The 23142-nt window shown below is 44.2% G+C and overlaps 1 pseudogene; it reads right to left on the reverse strand.

Moving 5' to 3' along the window:
• Nucleotides 1-292: 292 nt before the first annotated feature.
• Nucleotides 293-21781, reverse strand: LOC115326459 (annotated as a pseudogene).
• Nucleotides 21782-23142: the final 1361 nt, after the last annotated feature.

Below are 23142 nucleotides of genomic sequence, written 5' to 3' on the forward strand. Positions count from 1 at the left end.
GAAGTTGTAAGCCCGGAAGACCTTGGCCGCTGTTATTTTTCGTCGCCTGCGACTTCACCTCAGAATTAAAAAGGTTCAGTGTTCGGTGTTTGAGTTAGTGGGTTTATTGAGAAAATAAAGTGAAAAGAAAAGAAATGCGGAACGAGAGGTTAGCCTCTCAATGCGGGGTTATATTTCTTGTACCGCTTGTGGAGAAAAAAAAAAATCTGAGTGATTGAGAGGACGAAGTCGAGGGCGATGGCCTGGGTGTCAGGGCGTGACTCGCGATCAGACGTCCGCAGCTTTGAGGAAATCAAATGTAGCCTGGAAAACCTTACAGGTCGTTCGTCTGGTCCTATTGGAAAAGGATACTTTGGGTATCTTGGTTGCCCATGTTTGTTGCTGTGATTTTTTTATATTTTCTTTGTCCTGCGTAGAGCCACTAACTGAGCTACGCTTAGTGTACTGGCACTGTGTTCCCAGGTATTGTTGTGGGCGGCGCCATCTCGGTGCTTAGTGCCGAGCAAACGCAACTGCCGATTGTCATGATTCCAAAGAGCGACCTCCTCTGCATTAAGTTCTATGGTAGAAAGATCATATAATATTGCTTTGCTCTGTCGCAAACTGTTTAAACATTTCTGGAAGACGAAAAATAGTTTTTTCTACTATAAAACAGAGCTGCAGATATATGGCAGCTATATTTTTAACCCCAAGATGAGTAAGTGTCGTTACTCTGAAACGTAGCTTATGTAGTGATTCTAATCCTGCGTGTTTGTGGCATACCCAAAGCATTTGCCGAAGTTTTTTTCTGTCAAGTCGCAGTTGGGATATTTTTGGAGATTATACTCGAAAGATAACGTGCAAATGAAAGCGGATGTTTGCGCAACAAGTTCGTAATATGTGCAATAAATATGATTGCTTCCTCGATCGCTTCCTCGTGATTTTTTTTTTCTCTTTGGATAAGGAGCATTGAAATTTTCAGAAAATCACTTATAACTTTTGATCAAGCTATCGGATCGGGCTGAAACTTTGGCATCTGGTTGTGACCTCTAGCTCTACCTTTGGGCGGAGAATGAGCGTTCAGCGATGCCTAGTTTATTTTGGGGGTAAAAAAGACAGTGTAAATTTTCGTTTGTGACACCCTGTACATACACACTCCTGTGCCAACCAGATTCGGAGCCAATCACTACTCCTACAAACATCCATCCAGAGACGTCACTGCGTATTTTTTTAAAGTAAATAAATAGATGGCACGCTAACGCAATTGTCATCTCTCTTTTTAATATAAAACGTCTCAATCCGACGCATCAAGTTCTTCTGCACAGGGGTTGCGATGATATCAGAACGCCCAGCTCTTATTGCTTGATTGAAAAAATATAGTGAGACCTCAAGGCATCTAGCAATCAGGCCCACCCATTATCGTACTAATCAAAGCCAATCGGAACTCGACGTCGTTCTGATGTCACCCCAACCCCTGCGGAAGAAGCAAACGACTTGCCCAGACCTGATCCTGTGGGTCTGGGCAAGTCCGCCCGAGAGCATGCCCTTAAGATACTTGGCAGATCCGCCTTCTTCTTACAGATTTTACACGTATTTTCAAATTGTACCGGGTAGAACCGGCGAGAGGCCGCCGGGTTCGGGTACATGTTGGTTTGGAGGAGGCGCCAGGTTACTGCCTGCTTCTTCCGTCCCAGCCGATAGTGATTCGTAATTTCTCGATATGTGAACATGCGGTCTCCTCGCGTTCCCGGTTGGGCGGGCTCACTGGCTCGGCGTGAAAGATCCCGAGCTGCCGTGTGAGCGGCCTCCTTGTCTGGGAGCGAGGAGCGTGCGCTGGCCCAAATGATTTGGATCGTCCCGCTCGCCGCTGTTGACGATAGTCACCGCACATTCTTAAAATTTTGAGCGCCTCTGATGAGATGCGCTCCTCTGCGAAATTTTGGATGGTGATCTTTGAGTCGCTTATATATAATAATTTTAGCTTTGGTGGAGGCCACCACTAGTGTGATGGCCGCCTCCTACGTTGTCGCGGGGTTGTCCGTCACCAGGGTCCCGCTTACGAAGGGCTCCCTGTCCGCGCCTACCACTACGATGGGCATGCCCCTGCAATTTCGGTATTCTGCGGCATCTACATAAACCACGTCCTCGACGTTTTGGTATCTTCGTTGGATGTTGCGAGCTCTTGCCTCCCGTCTCTCCTTATGGTATTCCGGGTGCATGTTCTTGGGCAGTGGAGTGATTTTGACGTCCTTTCCGATACTCTTTGGTATATCACCCTTAGCTCCGTGTTGTGATTCATAAATAAATAATAATAAACTTTATTCATACTCAGTAGTCTTGACTGGTGGGGCAAAAGGCGAATCTAACGCCGCCCGACAAGGCTCCACTAGCCGTGTACATCGTTCAGCAGCGGAGGGGAATAAAAAAAAAAAAATAAGAAAACAAATTTAACAGCATTTAGACAATGATAGGACAAAGTCTAAAATGTTAGCTCTAGAAGTAATATAAATACACATATCACTCGGGTACCATCCAAGTCAAAAGTAATAATCCATTCACATGAACACACGTCATACCGTCCACGTCACAACCGTACAATCAACAATAGTGGAAAAAACACTGGCCGAAATTCAACAAGAACTAAGCTTTCACACTCTTTTTAAAGCTATAAGACGATACAGCATCTTTAACTATTTCTTCAATTTCCAAATACTTATTTAAAAATTCAGGAACTTGATGTGCTAATCTTTGTAAACCGTAATTAGTTCGAGATTTCGGTGTCATCTAATTTTGGTCCCTGAGATTATAAGGTCTACTTTTACGTTGATAGAGCTCGTAGAATGCCGCCTGGTCACTACTAATTTGTTTATATATTTCTACCGTAATCTTGACATTGAAAAGCTGATCAATACGCAGTATACGATATTTCAAAAAATAAGGGGCTGTATGCTCTTTAGATGATAAACTTTCAATGGTGCGTACAGCTTTTTTTTAATGGTAATGATTTTATCAAGGTTGGTTTTTGTGGTTGAACCCCACACTAAAAGACAGTAATTAAGATGTGAGTTTATAAGGCTGTAATAAAGTTGGCACATAAGCCAGCTGGGAAGAAGAAACTTGACTCTATTCAGAATGCCAACTGAACTAGATATTTTAGAGCGCACATGATTTACATGGCGCGTCCAATTTAATGTTTCGTCAAACCAAACCCCCAAAAACTTGTGCGAAGGTACTTGCTCTATTATTGAATTTAGAAATTTTATAGTCACAGTGCTGGTCATCTCCTTATTTCTAGGCTTGAAGATGATGTATTTTGTTTTACCTATGTTCAGCTCTATTTGATTTAATTGTAGCCATAGTGACAATTGGTGCAGCCAAGCGTTCGCCGAGTTTTCAAGTTTTTCTAGGCTTTTGTCGGTGAAAAAAACGTTAGTGCCATCGGCATATAGAATAATATTTGGAGTTGCTGGTATGTTGATTAGGTCATTTATGTACAAGATAAAAAGTAATGGCCCTAATATTGACCCTTGAGGAACACCGTAATATATTTGCTTCAGCTCTGATTGAAAACCATTAACGAGTGTATACTGTAAACGATTAGATAAATAATTACGTATCAAGTCTAGTGAGATACCTCTTATACCATATAATGGTAGTATTTCAAAAAGAACATCGGGTTTAATAGAATCAAAAGCCTTTCTAAAATCCAAGAAAATTCCAATTGTATATAACTTGTTTTCAAAAGCATCAAATAATTTATTTTTTACGTTTAATAAGGCCATTTCGGTAGACTTGCGTTTTTGAAGGCCGTACTGCTGTTTTGCAATTAAATTCTTCTCTAGGTAACAAATGAATTTGCTATTTATTTCTTGTTCTAAGATTTTTGAAAAAAGCGGTAGCACCGATATTGGCCTATAATTGTTCATATCATGCTTTGGCCCACCTTTATGTAAAACACAAACTCTAGCGATTTTCATCCTATCAGGAAAAATTCCTCTAGATTAAGAAATATTGCAAATGTGTGCCAGAGGAGCTCTTATGAGGTACGAGATTGCCTTAATTGGTGCTGCTTTAAGATCATCCTGACCAGCTGAGGTGTTATTCTTTAATGCTAGTAATAAGGTGGTAACCTCTTGTTCACCAATTGGCGAGAGAAAAATTGAGTTTGATATCACGTTTGGAACATAAGAGCTGATAGTCTCATTCACAACCGGAGAAGAGGAAAACCCGCCGCAGCGTACGAAGTGCGAATTAAATAGGTTTGATAGTGATACACCGGCGTATGCAACACCATCACTAGTGATTTCAATGGGGTGTCTACTGGTTGGTCGCGATATAAGACATGCCACTTCTTTTCATATTTTCTTGGGATCATTAGAGATAACTGAAAACTTGTTTTGATGATAATGCAATTTGGATTTCTTAATATCTGAGGCTAATTTATTTCTAAATTTTTTTGTACTCGGCCAATATTTTTTCATCTCTCAGTTTGATGAATTTATGGTACATACGATTACGAACATTAATTCTTTTAAAAGAATCCGGTGTTATCCAAGGATGTAGTGGATGTTAAGTTTATTTAGAATGTGTCGTCCCGTGGGGCTCTTTGTTAGTCTGTCTTATTGTGCAATGGTGTGATGAACTGCACGAGTTCATTTAAAGTGTTATGTGGCCCTAGCTTTAAGAGCTACTCAAGCAGGACAGATTTGGTCAATCATTGGCCGATGGCTGGCAATGGTCCTTTGGCCAGTGGCCAGACAGTGGCCAGCCATTGGCCGATGACTCGCCTTTCTCTGGCCATTGGCCAATGGCCATCAGCCATCGACCAAGCATTTATTTATTTATTTATTTATTTATTTAAAATACCCTCAAGGCCATTGGCATTACAGAGGGGAGTGGGGGTTAGTGGCAGTAGTACACTTCGCAGCTCAATCTGAGCAGTATAGATTATTTATGGCAGTCCTAAATAAGTGGTCAGGAACAATTGTTGCGATAGATGCGGGAAGGTGATTCCAATCCACTGAAGTTTTCGGAATGAATGACTCTTGGAATGCATTAGTGTTGCATTTTAGAATGTCTACCTTATACATATGATCAGTGCGAGGTGAAATATAAGAAGGTTGATTCAGCAGTCGGTTGTGAAGTAATGAGTTAGTATGGTATATCTTATGAAAAAGACATAAGCGAGCTATTTTACGGCGTAAATTGAGGTTAGGCAACAATAGGCTAGTTTTCATTGAGCTACCGCTTGCGGTGCGATGAAAGTTATTAAGAATAAAACGAGCAGAGCGATTCTGAACTAATTCCAAGGCGTTAGTTAGTTTGGAATGACCGGGGTCCCAGATAGAAGAAGCATATTGTAATTTAGAGCGTACAAGCGTTTTGTACAGAGTTAGTTTCAAAGATGAAGGGGCAAGTGAAAAGTTTAGTTTTAGATAACCCAGCATTCGATTAGCGTTATTAATAACATACTCAACATGCATTTGCCAGGAAATATCTGAGGTTATATGCACGCCTAAGTATTTATAAGAAGAGACAGAATGTAAGGGGGCATCGAGAAAATAAGAAGAAGGAAAATTACATTTACGCGATACTGTCATGGCCTTGCATTTAGTCGTGTTAAGTTCCATCCCCCATAATTCACACCATTTTGAAACATGGTTGATGTCAGTTTGTATATTCAGAACATCCGAGGCGTTAGTAACTTCTCTGTAAATAACACAATCATCAGCGAATAAACTAATTGAAGAAGAAATCGAATTCGGCAAAGCGTTAATATAGATAAGGAACAATAGAGGACCTAATACAGAACCTTGCGGTACTCCAGAATGGACAGAGGCGAGCGGGGACGTTTCATCGTTAGCGGTTACAAACTGGGAACGATTAGTGAGAAAACAAGTTATCCAGGACAGAACATTTGCGTCAATGTTAAGACTGTTAAGTTTTAATAGCAGCAGCTTGTGTGAAACTTTATCGAATGCTTTGGAAAAGTAAAAAAAAAATGCAGTCTACCTGGGACCCTCGGTCAAGCGCTAGGTGCAAATCATGGGTGAATGACAAAAGTTGCGTTTCGCAAGAGAAGGATTTACGAAAACCATGCTGAGCTGTGCTGAAGAAAAGGTTAGATTCTAAAAATTGAACTAGTTGTGAGTAGATATGTTCTAGTATCTTGCATGGAATGCTAGTAAGCGAAATTTGTCGATAGTTATCCGGGCAATATTTATCACTTCCTTTGTGGATTGGCATCATCCTTCTCTATCTTCCAATCAGCAGGCAACTCTCCAAGTGAAAGCGACTGGGAAAAAAATTTGAGATAATATCAAAGAGCAATACATTTTTGTGTTTTTGAGGAACTTTGAGTTAATGCTGTCGGTGCCAGCAGAGGAAGAAAGTTTTAAGTTATCGATTATTTTAACAATACCAAATGGGTCGACAAGAACGGGTCCCATAGGCAAAACATCACTCGCGTTAAATCTACAAATAGGCGTGTTAATAACAATCTGAAAGGACTTAATAAAAACATCATTCAAAACGCGAGCACATTCATCGCTATTAATTACGTCTCCATTCGCGGCCTTGAGTGAAATTACGAATTTTTCTTTTTTACTAACAACATTCCAAAACTGCTTTGGGTTAGTGGCTAACATAGACGGTAGCCGATGATTGGCCACTCTTTGGCCATTGGTCAAAAGACCATCGCCAGCCATTCGCCAATGCTTGGCCCAATTCCGTGCTGCTTGGGTTGTTGATGGGTGTTGTGATGGGGACGCCGATTGCTTTCTTGAAAGCCCTTTGTATTAGTTCTTCCATTTTTCGCTTTTCGGCGACGCTGAATACTAGATACGGCGCCACATAGACGACTCGGATAATGATGAAGGCCCGCACTAAGCGAATTAGGCCGGCCCCCCTCATGCCGTACCGCCTATTGGCAATTCTTTTGATCAGCCTAATTGTTTCTGTGTGCTATGTTCCAGGCGCCTTTAGTGTGTCGTTGTTTCTGCCCTCCGCAAGCAACCGGAGTTCTAGCACCTTGATTTGTTCCACAAGGGTGATCGGACCCCCGCTCGCTTTCATGGTAATGCTTGGGCCCCCTCCATACTGTTTTTAGTGGTGAGATATTAGAACAGGAGCTATGATTTCTGCGGCGAGCAACTGAGTCCCCTTTCCGTCGCGTAGCGATCGACTGCCTCCGCTGCTCGCTGTAGCATGTCTTCTATTTGAGCCTCACTGCCACTTGTCACCCATAGGTTAACATCGTCGGCGTAGAGACTGGTTGAGGCCCTTGATCTTAACTAAGATTTTCGGGAAGCCGACCATCGCTACGTTGAACAGAAAGGGGGACAGAACCGAACCCTGTGGTGTACCCCCCCCCCCCCCCCCCTTTGGTGTACCCCTGCTGCCTAGCTCTATCTTAGTTAAATTAACTCTTGGGCTAGTTGGTTCAACATCTTAATTACACAAGCGCAAAGGACAAGGGCAGGACAAAGAATGAACAGGACAAGCGCTTACTATACTCCGTTTCACCTTATGTTGTACCGCAAACAAGGCTAGAAGCGTGAGCTCATAGCGTTGGGAGCTACTCTTAACGCACGAGAGCTTGTACCGCCGAGATGTGCCCTAGAGCAAGGAGCTCAAGGGGCGAAGCTCTGGTGGTGCTTGTCTGCGTAGACGGTGAGCCGCAGCATGCCGAGCCTTTCGTTCGTTTTCATCTACGTCAGAAAGAGAATGTGTGGTATGGAACGAGGTTACATACGCATTTGAGCATTTGACCACAGCGTGACATGGATGAAAACGAACGAAAGGCTCGGCATGCTGCGGCTCAGCGTCTACGCAGACAAGCACCACCAAAGCTTTGCCCCAATCAACATAATTCACCACATGAAGATGCGGGTTTTTTTTTTCTTTTTTTTTTTTAACAACCTGGATGAAGAAAGAATGTTATAACACAAAAAAAATGTAGAGGTATATTTGCGGTGCAAAACGAATTTGTAGTTGGCGCCCGGTTCAACGCGTTTCTCCACACCGCCGCCGCCGCGCAACTTCGTCTGCTCCGGGGAGCCGCCAGGCGCCGCCGCCCTCATCTGACCGGTGTAGGGACGCCGTTCTCACTACTAGGGGTGCCGCGAACTTTTGTCGAACCGGATTTTTAGGTCGAACTTTCCGGGTTCAGATGGGTCGAACCGATTCGACGACCCTTTGACCTTTTAACCAGATTCGACCGGTTCGGCTTTGTGGACAGTGGGCCAAACCTTGATGCAAGCCTGTCTAAGTTTGAAGAATTTTTTTTTATGCAGAGGGTTATTTTAATTTTATGAACAGTTGCAATTAAAACAAACTAATTCTAATCACTAAAAAAGTTGATCACTTAATTTTTTTACTGTATTAACTGAAATAATCAATCAGTGCATTCCTTAATTCATTCCTTAGCCATCACCATCTAATCCGTAGCCAGCTGACTAACCTCTCGCGCATGAGCATAGCAGTCGTACCTGAGTCGTACCTTTGTCGAACTTTTCACATAAAGATTGAAATGGTCGAGCCTGGTCAAACTCGAACCTCGACGGGTTCGCGACACCCCTAGTTATGGCTAGGGCTCCTCCGTGTTTTCGGAGTTTATTTTTCGTGAAATTCGGAGGGTGTTTTTCGGAGTTTATTTTTTAGCAAAAATTCGGTGCTTATCGGAGTTTATTTTTCGTAAATCCCCAATTCTCCGAAATTCGGAGATTACTTTCGCAGTTTTTCCCATAAAAAAATAATAAATAATAACTGGATGCAAACATGTGCCAGATAAATAATAAAATGCGCTTGTATCAGTTAGGTAACATTTCTTCAGTTGAATTTGTCGTTGGTGTCACTGGCAATACTAGTTTGACCCACGACAAAAGTCGCACACAAGTGTGGCTTCAATAAACGTCGATACCTTAAAATCAATAAACTGCCAGAGGTAGCCGCAAGGAAGCTCGTAGTCATCCCATCAATCTATCCCGCGGCCGTGCAAGGTTGAGTTGTTAAGGATGTAATAGCGAAGTTTCAACTGCCCCCTTCCCTATTTTATACAATCTCTATGGTCCATAGCTTTCATTGTGACCCCCCAGAAACACGCCCTCTCCTTTCTCTAAATCTCATGGCCCAAACTGGAAACCAAAAGAGTGGCTTTGGCCGTTACAGTAATGGTTCGATGACCTGTTGCCCTGAACCGACCTTGACGAGACAAGCCGTAAGACCCCTTTTGACAACGGTCCGAGGCTTCAAAGATGATTAGGTTGTCATTTACCCAGGACCATTTCTCCTGCGCTGCTCAAATTGTAAAAAGAAAAAAAAAAAAACGTTTTTGTTGTTGTTGGGGGAGGGGAGGGGGGGGGGGGGGCTGGCATGGGCACATAACAATTCGGAGTTTATCGGATAAATCCGAATGGACAGAAATTTTACCGGCGGGTGTTTTTCGGAGTCTTTCGGATTTATCCGAAAACACGGAGCCCTAGTTATGGCGTACGCCAAAATCAATACCGTAGTCGTTTCGACGTACGCCGTAGTCAATACCTTAGTATTTTTCGTATACCCCAAACACACTACTCTCGCGAAAAATTCAATACCTTGAATAACGTTGGTTGAGCAGTGGCTGAGCTCTTGGTTGAGCTCCGCATTTCGCTAACCCCCCCCCCCCCCCCCCCCCCCCACACCCAAACAAAGTCGACCCCCTCCCTCCCCCCTTCTCGGAGGGCAATCATAGAGTAATATAGTAAACGTAAAGAGAGGACACAGGAGCCGATTCGCGGCCCAGATAGTGCGTTTCATACCCTCCGCTACGTGGCGCTTTTCTGCAATTTGGTTAAAATTCATTAAAACTCTTTCTGTGAAAAGTATTAATTTTTTAAATGGCAGTGCTTTAAAATTATTTAAAGTACTTAAAACGACTAAATAGATTAAATCAAATACGTCACAAAAACCACGTGATGAATGGCGCCTGCCATGGCCTGCCTGCCTGCACGCCGTCGCCTCTGCATCATACTGCATGGCCTCTGCTCGTCCCTGCGTCGTTCGTCTGTGCCGTGCGTGTTGTCCATCTGTGCTTTCTGCTGCATCATGTTCGGTCGACTTAGCATCAATCAAGGTGACGCATGACCGCCCGCGTGCTCGCATGCTCGGCGTGAATTCGTAGAGCCGATCGGTTCGAGCTTCTCGCGCTGTTGTTTCTGCAGGGCTGCTTGGCTGCACTTGAACGTGTGTGCATGTTGATTTTCGATGAGATTTTCGACGAGACCTCTCTTGCCGAGGCGACGCAAGCGGACACGACCGGTCAACCGCTCGCGTCGCATTCTCATGTTTAAACAAATCTAAAATGATACTCTGGACCAAAAAACTTGTTTTTTTTTTATAAAGTTACAGCATTTCGTGTGTGAAATAAAAAATTGCGACTGTATCTTGGTGGCGTCGCAAGCGCGAGATGCTTGGGCTTTTGCGTCGCGACGGAGAAACGCTATTCTAAAACTCTCAAGCGTCGCGTGCGCTAATACAAGCGCTAAATTTAGCTCTAGCGTTCGCTAAAATTGCGTACGTTATTCTAAAAATTTAGAATGAAAAACTTATAAGCGCGACTATTTTCTGCGCACGATGCACACAAATATATCTATAAGTATATAAATATATTTTTTATCAATAAATTTAAAACTGCTTGTACACTGTTAGGTTCACGTTTTTAAACTTCAATTTTTTTTTTTACGAAAGAGTTACACATAGAAGACACCCCGAACAGCACATCGTCCGACTTTCAACACACGATGAATCGCCGACGCTCGCAGACAGAAGGCTGCGATGCTGCGCGAACGGTTTCTGAAAGATGCTGGGTAGGGTACTCCGAGCGCAACGGCTTTGCGACCGTTCGAAGGGCAAATGATTCGCGACAAAAAAGTAGCATCTTGCAGCTTTAGTAAGCTGACGGGGCTCGAAAGTACCACGCTCACATTTCCGCAGAGCAAGCGCAACCGGCCAGGTCGAGGCGCAGTATGCTCTCGCGTCGCGAGTGCTACGTCGTTGCTCTGCCTACACTGATGACATGTGCACTGGCAGTCGAAGCAACCCTCTCGACACTTCACTCGAGTTTAATATATGATTTATAGCGCGATAGACTCTCGTAAAACTAAAAGTAGAAGTCACTTCGATTGCGGCGTAAGCGGCGGCTTTATGTTTGTTGGCACCTGCGTCGACAATGAGTAAATATGCACAGAAACATTAAATATAAAAAGTAGAGCACGCAGAAATAAATACAAACATGGCAGGGGCACGGACAAAGAGAAGACGTTAACTCTACGTATACATACAAAATACATTGGAAAAGACAAAAATACTTAAATCTAAAAAACGAAATTAAGTTGTCAACGCCGAGGTAAGGCAATGCGAAGGGAGAGCAGCCGGCAAAAAACTGCAATAGTCCTATTGGCAGGTAAGGACGTATTTGTGATCGCGGTTATAATGCGCAGGCGACGTACGCCCCATGAAGTTGGCTGAATAAAATTCTCGCGCAAGCGAGCTCATGAATGACTCTTTTCCAATTTCCTACCTCTGCAATGCAAAAAAGAGGATCGCGGGTCTATAGCCTAGGCGACACAAATATCGATAAGCCATTGGCTATGGCGGTACAATATTGACTAGCCTAGACCAAGACATCACCAATATTGGAAGACTCTTGGCTTTGACATATTAATATTAACCAGCTTAAGCCAGCGTATATACAATATCGGAAAACCATTGGCTCTGACAGTCCAATATTGTACAGGTTATGCCGGCGTATATCCAATATAGGAAAGCCTTCGGCTTAGACAGTCCAATATTGGACAGCTTACGCCGGCGTATAACCAATATCAGAAAGCTAGTGGCTCCGACAGTCCAATATTGGACAACTTATGCCGGCATATATCCAATATTGGAAAGCTATTGGCTTTGACAGTCCAATGTTGACCAGCGTATGCCAACGTATACCTAATATAGGAAACCATTGGCTTTGATAGTCCATTATTGTCGAATGGGTTTCCAATATTGAGAAACATATGGCTCAGTTGGGCCATTGTTGGGCCATTCTTTGTCACATTAAATCCAATGTTGGCCCAATACTGTGTGCTGCCTGGGATTGATATCGTTAGGCTTATAATAACAAGTTTGCAATTCCAAACGTCTAAACACTATAAAATCGCAACTGCAGAAAGCGGGTTTGCAGAATTTCCGCCGGTGCCATAATTGGAGAGACCTCAAGCCTAAACCCTAAATATCAAAGTATAGTATTGTAAAACATTAGGATAAAATACACTTCCTATTGATACCTAGATTTTTAAATGCAAAATTTTATATTTTTAATGCGAAATTCATGTTGATGAAAGAACAGAATCATTTTCTGGCGTATTTAGAAGCTTAAGAGTCAAAACCAGTGCATATACCTCTAACGGAATGTATTCTGGGTAAAAAAAATGTAAAAAAAAAACGTGACGCAAAAAATTAAATGTTTATATATATATATATATATATATATATATATATATATATATATATATATATATATATATATATATAGCGTGCTGAAATTGAACGAAAAAGGGTAAACTTTTTCTGTTTTATAGTTTATTTCTCAGTACTCGTAGGCGATAAGGGCACAAACATTGTTTAATTTCGAAGGCAATGAAAGGTTCTACACGTGGTATTATTTTAAAAGCGATACTAAACATAGTCGACTAAAAAAAAAGAAATCTGCAATTTAGGTCACAGTTGTTCGCGGAGGCATGTTTGGGGATTTTTTTACAAAAACTGGAGCGTCGAATAATAAATAGTAGTTATAATGTCGTTTTGCCTACTCGCATATATATAGGGTTATGTGTTTTCGGTTTTATTTTTTCAAAATTCGGCGTACTTTTTTCTGTGTTTATTTTAAAGTTCAAGTTTCGCTATTTTTTTCGGTAAATATCTATTCGCAAAAAAGTTTACCTTTTTTTTTTCGATGAATATGAAAGAAACACCATAGGACACAAGATCAAATTATCCTTGTATCTGTGATATTTTTGATCACTCAAAGAATAAAAACATGGTATTCGCTACAACTTCCGTCAGGACACACCTCAAAATTGCGAAATTCGCGGGCATAATCTTTAGCGCCCTTCTTTTTTCTTCCCATTCTGACGACGTGACCGTCTGAGGTGATGACCATACAAAAACCAGCGGAATGGCAAAAAACAACAAAAAATCTATTGTATTTACGTTTTTAATTACAGGTAAGTTCGACAGAGGGTGTTAAGAAAGCTATTAGCGGCTTTCCTCGATGTCCTCTGAAGTGCGCGAAGTGAAAAACCTCATACTAGCCCACATCCGAACTTTTTTTTTTTTTTTTAGTACTGGGAACTTGACACCTGAGCCCGATCACGGAAAGGACACAGATGTCCCGTGAAGGCCAAGTCAAGACCTCTTTTGTTGCATGATGAACTTTGGAAGGGGTCAATCACGAAGACGTCACACAATGTCGAACCTTGCAAAGCCCTCTCTCTCCCACCCACCTCGACGGGGCCATAAAAAAGTGACCTCTTTTGGTTAAAACCGAATTTCCGAAAATGAATTTGGCGTACTTTTATCGGTTTTTATCGGTTGAAACCGAAAACTCCGAAGCCTACATATATGTCACAGTAGAAAAATATAGACGCTCTCTTTTGAATACTTTGAGATTTAGATTGATTCAAAATTGCCGCACACGACAATCGTCAAAACCTCGTCGTTATTTCCCGCTTCTTTGAGATTTTTATTTTCTCAGAAACTAAACATGTCAGGACATTAAAAAAAAAAGGATTGTTCTTCTTGAAACATGCGCCACGAAATATAAAAATTTGAAGCAAAATGAAATATGCGACTGCACCTCGTTGTCTGAGAAATACGACTGCACCTCGTTGCAAAATGAAAAATACGACTGCACCTCGTTGCGTGCGTGCGTGTGTATGTGTGTATGTGTGTACGCGCGCGCGCGCGTGTGTGTGTGTGTGCGTGTGTGTGTGACCACCTTCCTGCTAGTGAAATGCGGGACACACGGGAGGGGGAGGGGGAGGAAATGTATGAACAGGCACACCACGAACCGAGGCTCTGTTAGAATATTGAATATCCTTTGCAACTGCAAATTGTATTGCAGCAATTAGGCCGAAATAGTTTGCGCTCCCAGTGACATTCTTTTATGCCAGATATGTTATTAAATGTGTTGAAGTTGAAAGCAGAAAAATCAACTGCAGCAGAACTCAATGCACAAAATGAAATTAAGAAACAGTAAATCTTTTTCGGGTTATTGTTTCCTGTCAACGCTAACCTTCATCAACATGGTCCTACTCAAAGTTTTAACATTATGTTCTTTTTCGACCGTTCTGAGTTGCAGGCTTTTTGCCTTGTGTGACTGTCTTCACTAAAAAAAAAAAAAAAAAAAAATCCACAGCAACTCTTTCGGATTTACACAGCGATTTGGAAATAATTACAATATTCTATATTTAAACTTTTGGCGAGCAATCTTTATTACAATATTTTGCCATTAAGGTGAGAGGTACAACGAAGCATGTGCGTCATATCTCCTGCAAGAACGACAGTCACTTCCCGCAATGCTTGAATAGAAAATGGCGTCCTATTGGGATTCACACGATTACCAGCGACCTCCGCGCTTCTCCGTGCCCCGTTGTTCAGCAGCACCATGACTTGCAGAGTGAGTTTTACGACAGTATGAAATGCGGGACATTTTGAAGATGTGGGAATCTCTTGCGGGACGCGGGACACGAGCCCTCAATGCGGGACAGTCCCGCGAGTCGCGTTAAAACATAAACAAAGAAATTTAATCGAAATAAATAAATCGGTGACGTCACTAAAGGGGGGGGGGGAGGGGGGTTGAACTGCCGCGAGTCCAGAGCACCGTACAAGGGGATGCAGGGGACAGTAGTGTCGCGGCAAAACCAAAATGAAAAAAAAAACAAGAAAAAAAAAACGTATCCTTAAAAGAATTGCATCGACACCGATTTGAAGAGAAAACCGTAAGATATCTTAGTAATTCCTTTAGAACGAATAGTACAAATAGCGCTGCATTGCCTATTATGACGTCAAGTAAGGAAGTTGTAACTTCCAAAATATAGTAAAATAACTTGCAAAAAATACCGCCGTCGGGTGGCCCTGCTTCGTATTTTACGACGCCATCGTCGACGTCGACCTCAACGCGCGTTTTTTTGCTCAATGTGAATGCGCCTCACTAGCTGTCGAAGTTCCTAGACGGGCATTACAAACGAGGCGTTAGCGACATCCACCAGGTGCTCTTTGCGAATCGTTTAATTCGCTTTAAAACTCCTTTTCGTGACTTTTTTAACAAGATATTGGTGTGTTCGATGTGATACTGCTCCTTTGAACACATATAGACCAAAAAATGAGCGCCGAAATTTCGTTGTAATATCCCTTTAAAGGTACGTCTAGTAGAAGCGAACACCGCAATACGACCCGCAAAAATTGCGTAATAAATATTAGAGGGTTTTCGTGGATCGTTTCCGCTGTCCCGCAACGGCTCTCCGCAAGCAGCTACGCTAGCCGGAACTCCGCAGTCAAGGCCATCGGCGCGCCGGCGCAGTAGCGGCTGCTTCGTTGCGGAGGTTTAAAGGGCAACTCCGGCCAAAACTAAGAATGAATTAAATTACTGGTATCGCTTTAGTGACACAAAATACGACCCCAGCCAAAATTTCACGTCCGTGGGACGCCGCATTCTCAACTAATGCCCATATTAAAAATGCGACCCGCCGCGAGCCGCTGCTTCTTAGCGGGCGGCCAGCGGGTTGCCGATCGCTAAAGCAACATTGGGCCGTGATGTCAACATCGTTCTCTTTTTTTCCTCCCTTCCGGACGGGCGCACGGCGCAGCCGTCGCGCGCGCTTCTTTGTGCCGCTATTACCGCTACTTCGGCTTGTAGCTTGGCGTTTAGCTTGGTATAGCCTTTTGTTTATTTCCTTGTGAGGACACCTAGACTCGATTTAGCGAGCAACTCGGTGCGCCCAAGACTGCCCAGCTGTTCCTCGAAAGATGCCGAGCACAACTGTGGGCTGCTCAAACAACCCGCTGAGCAACCCGGGGGTGCTTTTTCACAAGTTTCCAACGGATCGGAAATTGGAGAAGGTGTGGGTGAACGCTGTTCGACGAGTGGACTTTGGAAAGCCTTGGACGCCGACCCCCAGATCGAAGCTCTACTCAGGTCATTTTTCGCCGGAGAGTTACGAACAAAACCCACAGGTGTTGGTTGCTTGTGGCTTGTCAGCGAAGGGGTCGAGGGTTAAAAAGGATGCCGTGCCGTCGTTCTTGGCCCGTCGTACATGTACAGAAAAGGTAAACACGATAAAAGTATCCTGATCAATAAATAAAACAGTCATTGTCAAGTGCAGTGTCGAAGATTGAGCATTCACGCTCCATTGAATGTCTGTTGAATGGGGAATGGTGGGCATGTAGAGTACAACCACTAACTAGCTCCAAACACTGAAGTTTGTAATGAAAGGGAAAACAATGTTCTGCTTTGCGTCACTGCTTGTTTACTACGCAATCTCGTGCGTAGTATTCAGGTCCGTAAAGACTACTAGCGAACAGCCAGCGCGTGAAGCTCATGCGATATAAACATTCGCCTCCCAATCGTTCGAACCCGTTACGCACCAGTATTAATTAACATTGCGCTTGTGAATACCACAAGGGACTTTAAAGAAATCGCGAAAGTTCGGATTTGTAAAATACAACTCTCTTATTTACCCGAGTTAGGCTGGAGGTAAATATAATATTTAAAAATGCAAAAAAACAAAGAAAAACACTTGCCTTAGTCAAAAGTTACGAAGGAAAACTTAAAATCCTATATATTCCAATAAAAAAAAATGTTGTGGGTGAGGGTTGGAATGCGGAAGGGAAAGAAAGTGTTCTCACCTTGCTAACTTTCTCTGTTTTCCTTTATCACCTACAAAAACTTTTGCTAGCCTTGAGAAGAAAATGACTGCCCAAAGAACTTTTATTTTTTATTTCTTAGTGCGGCAAGTTTTTTTTTTATTTGTACAAAGATTCACTACCTGGATGAACTTATGTGATGAATTAGTGTCGTAGCTTACCAATTCGGCTTTTACGCGCCTGAGGAAAAAATAACGAAAAAACGGACGTCTACAGCTTAGCACACGTCTGTTCGGGCGTCGCGGCCCGCGCCGGAGAGCCTCAAAGCTTCGTGTCTGGGACTGACCCGCAGCGCGAAAGCGAGGGGGCCCCCCAGTACTTTACGTCACTGGCAGCGCGGCGTAGAGCAACGCCGCTCCATCCACGGAGCCCCGATGACAATTTAGGCCTATCGACGAGTGCGGGAGACCGCACGCACGCCGACAGCTGCCGAGTACGGCACCGAACGAGTTCACTCGTTTTCCAGTCGCTAGCCTTTGGGTATACAAGCAACGAGTACGGCACGACATAGCGCACGCGCGGCGCCGGCCGCCGTGTACGGCATGGAACGAGTTGACGGGTTTTCCAGTCGCTAGCTTTTGGGTATACGCACTAACTCTTGCTACATATGCTCGATAACTACCACGTATACAAAATTAAAAAAAAATCAGCTTACGTTCTATCTTTAGACGGCTAGTGCAACAGAGGTAGGTGCCGCTTGGACTGCGTACTCGTTGAACAAGAACGATCTTGACGTCACGTTCACATAGCGGCTGGTTTCCAGTGTTGCCGGGACCTCGAGCGGCTAGTTTCGGTTTTGTCGGCCGCGCCCCAAACAAAACTTTGAGACGTCGATATCTTTAAAACTACGCACAATAACGAGAAAAAAATTACACCTTGCAATTCAGGGGCGCTAGCTGCACTAAGCACAGCCATAATCCCAAAATCGAAAGTATGGACCGGATTTGCCCTTTAAGGGAGGGGGAAACGCGATCTACGAAAACTCCCTATTAAAAGAAGGACAACACGGACTTCACTAAATTAGAGGTAAAACGCAGGCGAGCTGGTTCACTTTACTGGGTGTTTCAAGGGGAGGCCAGGCTCTTTAAATCGACCGCAAAATTCGTTTTTTTTTTAACTATACCGCGCTACGACTTTGTGCAGCGTTGCCCACAGATGGTGCATTCTTTTCTTTTTCTTTTTTTTTGTAAAATTTGCAAAGAGCGAACTTACCTGAGGAAAAAGTAAAGAAAGAAAAAAGGCTTAGCACCTATGGAAACGCAGCGATGCCACCGGTCTTCAAACAACACGGCGCCGTTTCGCACGGGAGACAAGAGATGGCGCAACGAACGCCGCCAACGCAGAGCCAACGAACGAACGAGCATACGGCACCGAGAGCCGGCGTCTACAGCAGACGATCTTTTTGACTCAAAAGCGGCGCTCGTTCCTCAGACGGCGACAGTCGCAGAAACAAAAACAGGCGCGGTAACAACGAGGAACTGCAGTTCCTTGTCTGCTGAAGACACCGACTCTCGGCGTCGTATGCTCGTTCGTTGGCGGCAGTTGGCGTCGCCACCGCTTGCGCCATCTCTCGTCTCCCGTGCGAAACGGCGCCGTGTTGTTTGAAGACCAGTGGCGTCGCTGTGTTTCCATAGGAGCTAAGTTTTTTTCTTTCTTTACTCTTTCCTCAGGTAAGTTCGCTCTTCGCAAATTTTACAAAAAAGAAATGAAAGCCGTTTACAATTCCCTGTAACGCCGGTTGGAGGGCAGCTCTTGAGGAGGATGGAAGCGTACTGAGGGACAGGTGACTCCTTAAGGTCATGTGACCTCATGGGAGGTCGGGTGACGTCAAGGGGGTCACGTGACCTCGGGGGAGAGGGTTCACATGACCTCAGGCGGCCACGTGACCTCAGGGGGTTCACGCGACTCCAGGGGGGTCACGTGACCTCAGTGGGGTCACGTGACCTTGACGATGACGATTTGATGACGTCATCAGTGATGATGACGATGCGGAGGCCAATGACGTCATCAGTGATGATGACGATGACGATGCGGATGCCAATGGCGTCATCAGTGACGTCACTGATGACGTCATCAGTGATGACGATGACGATGCGGATGACGATGACGTCATCAGGTTGCATACAACCTGGATTGCATGCAACGGGTTGCATACAACTCGTTGTATGCCAGTTGCATGCAACAGGTTGCATGAAACCTGTCATGCAGTTTCCGAAGGAACCTGAGGTCCTCCCGAGGTCCTACCGAAGAAACCCGAGGTCCTCCCGAAGGGACCCGAGGTCCTCCCGAAGGACCTCGGGTTCCTTCGGGACGACCTCTGGTTCCTTCGGGAGTCCTCGGGTCCCTTCGGAAAAATTTACCCATAATGCACCGCGCGGTTACGCCGACAGCGACGGCGACGCCGCTCAACCCGGAAACAAACGCCTAAGAGCTGCGCTCTAAAAAAAAAAAATGCACCATCTGTGGCTATGTCTGTGGGCAACGCTGCACAAAATCGTAGCGCGATAGGTTAAGAAACCGAATTTTCCGGTCGATTTAAAGAGCCTGGCCTCCCCTTGATACACCCAGTATAATATCGAACCTCGTGCTCAGGCTCAAAGAGTTAGTCCAAACAACGTGCAAAGATAAAAAAAGAAAAAAAAAGAAAAAAAATATAGCATGATTATTTTTATTTAGGGAATTCCGAAGTTTTCTGTACGGAGCTAATATTTTTCTGAAATTTTATACATGCTGCAGATTGCAATCAAATATATCAAAAGGCGCTCAAGTAGCGCTATCCGCAATATGTCTAGATGAATATCTCAAAGCCGTATATGGGGAGAGTTTGGTCAGTCTACGATCTCGCCGCCGTAACGCTCTCCTCCCAAGTGAGCCAATCAGCACGCGGCGTAGAGCGAGAGGCATGAGCGCATGCGCGTAAATTCCCGGCTGCTCCCACCTGAGTGGGGAGGGCCGCCATCTTCGATCATTCTCCCGGCGGAATGCGTGGGATCGGCATCTAAATCTTGATTATTGACTTTGATATTACTGGCTCTGGCACGAAAAGGACATTCTGTTATTCCTCGGTGTGTTAAAAAGCTAATAAATGAAGATTTTTTGGCGTATGGCCACAAACTTTTATTCAAGCGAAAAAGAAGTCGGCCCGTAGCAGATGACGCGTATTTTGCGTTACATTAGGGGAACAACTGCGTCGAGTTATTTGAACAAGAAAGGATTTATATATAATATTTACATGATGGTTCCGTTTGCTTTTGGAGCGCCGTAGCTGTCATCGTCCCTTCTTTTTCGTCGTATATCTCATTTTCCTCTTCTTCTATAGACGATAATTTTCAACAAACTCCCCCCGAAATGAGTGAATGGTCATTCTTGCAATTCCAGCGGGTATAATAACTGTATCGGACGGCGGAGAAAAAAAAAGAATGTTCATCATTCTTTTTTTTTTCTCATTTGCGTGGAGGAAGAAATGCAGGCGTCAATGTACGATTCTTAGTGCGTACCTCGACACATAAGATATATCTGATGGGATGTTGGGGGCCCAAGCAAGGTAAGGCTCATCAACAAAGCCGTGAAGGCATAACGACGTTAGAAGCATGCGGAACTAGTGCCATTCAGTCGTAGTGCGAACGGGCGAAATGAGAATGGGTCCAGTTGCGAAAAACACAATTCGGATCTTATGAGAACGTTCAAACAAGAAGGACCAAATGAGAATGGGTCGAGATGTGCAAGGTTCAAATGCGAATGGGACATTTTGAGATACACCCCGAAATTCAGAGTTTTCCGGATAAACCCGAATTGGTGGAAAATTTACTGTCGAGTGTTTTTCGGATTTATCCGAAAACTTGAAACCCTAGTTATAGGGCTGGTTTCTATGAGACCAGCATAGTGTTCTGACAAAGCACGAAAAAACAGTTGCACGGTTGCTGAGTTTAGCAGGACTTGCATTTTGTGTCCTTCGATTGCACACATTCTGTGTCTCGTTACTTTATCCGTGGGATTAACCCTTTCGCTTCCGCAGCACCAATGTCCATTCCCGTGAGCTGTGCCGTGCAACTTTCCCCTATGTGGACTGCGGTGTGTGGCGTCGTAAAGGGAGCTCTATAACTTGTGCTATATAACTTGCAGGTGAACACTTTTATTTTATTTTGTTCGGGAATGTCTTCCGGGAACAGTGTACTCAGAGTACCTTTCAGGTGTGGAAGGTCTTGAAGAGATGGGCATGTGAATTGCCACTCCACATTTCTCGCATTTCCAGCGGCTCTCGCCCTTGTTCCCCTGGGCCTTACATACATGACATTGTCTGGATGGATTCTGTTCGATTGCATTCGGTGGGATCTGGCGAGGGAAGGGAGCCCACTTACAGGCCTCTAGCCGCATCAATGAGGCACCAACGGGCGGTTTGCCTCGTCGCCGGTATCCCGGCAACACAATCTTTTCGATCAGTTGCTCCGCCAGGTCAACTTTCCAGTTCGTATAGCTCACTCACTTGCCTGTAATCTTGGTGGAAAGGATGTAACTGTTTGTTATAAACAGCGATGTCCATGAGATAAAAGAATACCTTTTTGTAGCCCTTTGCATACCTTCGCATTAAAGGAAACGAAGCCAACTGTTGGTCCTCCCGATCCCCACCTCCCATTCCTCGGTTGTAGTCCTGGACAACCTGGGGCTACGAAACAGGCAGGTCACTCTGGTGCTGTTTCTTGCCGGTGTCAGTAACATTGGCTGTGGTGTGACATATTCAGATCAGGTTGACAGGCTTCTTTTCCTGTTATGTCAGTGCCATAACGCCTTGCAAGAAGAAGGTCCTACACTCGCCTTTTTTCAGCTTGATATTTTTTACCTCCTTGGACATGTTCTTACGGTGCACCCTAACAGTACCCAGAGCGTTTGATCCTGCTTGGTGTATGTGATGAAACAGGAGAGGTGGGGTACCAATTTTTTATGTAAACTGTGTGGCCATCTGCGAGATGATCGCCAACAAGGTTGATGACGACGGCCTCACTGCACAACATTCCGGTGGTAGCAGGAGTTTGTTTACTTTTTCCTATGTAGACAGAGAACTTGAGACAGTAGCTGCTGGCAGATTCACATAGCTTGTAGAATTTCATGCCAAAACGGGCTCGTTTTGAGGGGTTGAACTAGGCGTATGAGAGACGACCAGGAAATTTCATCAAACTTTCATTCACAGCGAGATTTTCTTCTGGAGAGTAGGCACTGTCAATGGACTTGATGATGTAGTCCAGTACAGACCATAGCCTCCTCAGCTTGTCATCACTTGCTGGGAGGTTGTCAGAGAGATCTAGATACCGGGAGAGTGCCCAGAAATGTTGCTTGAGCATTGCAGTCACAAAAATTGGTGTGCTCATGATGCTTCTTTTTGACCAATATGCCAGGATACAGTTCTTCTTTACTTGGATCATTAGTACACACAGCGCGAAGTAGGCTTTCATCTTCCTGTGGTGTTGTGTCATGCCATGTAGGGTCCGGCTTGAAAGACTGCTTTTCCCTTGCATGAGCGTTGGTGTGCCTTGCAATGATGTCCAAAATATTGTCTCCGAGGAGAGCGTTGAAGCTGCCCAAAGGACCGGGACTTTCACCCCCTTTCAGTTGGATGGCTCGCTTGACATCTGGACTTCCACTAAACGAAAGTTTGATGACATTCTCTGAACCGTCTTCTTCTTTCCACTGCCTGTCTTCATGTGGTGGTGGGGAAGAAATAGAAGTGCCTTGTGATACACATACATCGCCTTCACAGTCACTGCCGCTCTCACCGTCGCTCTCATCGTCGCTACTTTCTTGGTCCAATATGGCTTCTGGATCGTTGCCACAGTCACTTTCGTCATCACTTTCGAACACCAGCTCGAGGATTTCCTCACATATGAGCGTTTTCTTCTTTCGCGACGCTATGTTTCAGTTACAGCGAAGAAATCGACAGAGAAAACAAAGCTGCAAACTTTGTTTTCTTTTTCTAAACAACCAAAGCTAAAAAAAAGTGGACGACTATGTCCATCTGGTATGAAAAAGACGAAACAACCAGAAACCAGTGTGCAGGGAAACACCTACTGGGGCATTATAAAAGTAACATGTTTTCCAGAGAACGGCGATCTGCTGGCTTCTTGCACTTTGGCCTTGGCGGAAGTGGCCAGTGGATCGCCGGCTTCAGAAGCGAATGGGTTAAGATACATTTAATTTTTGTTAACTAGTATCATGGGC

The sequence above is a fragment of the Ixodes scapularis genome, unplaced genomic scaffold, assembly GCF_016920785.2.
Source record: "Ixodes scapularis isolate PalLabHiFi unplaced genomic scaffold, ASM1692078v2 PGA_scaffold5__190_contigs__length_132052651, whole genome shotgun sequence".
In the NCBI taxonomy this organism is placed as follows: domain Eukaryota; kingdom Metazoa; phylum Arthropoda; class Arachnida; order Ixodida; family Ixodidae; genus Ixodes; species Ixodes scapularis.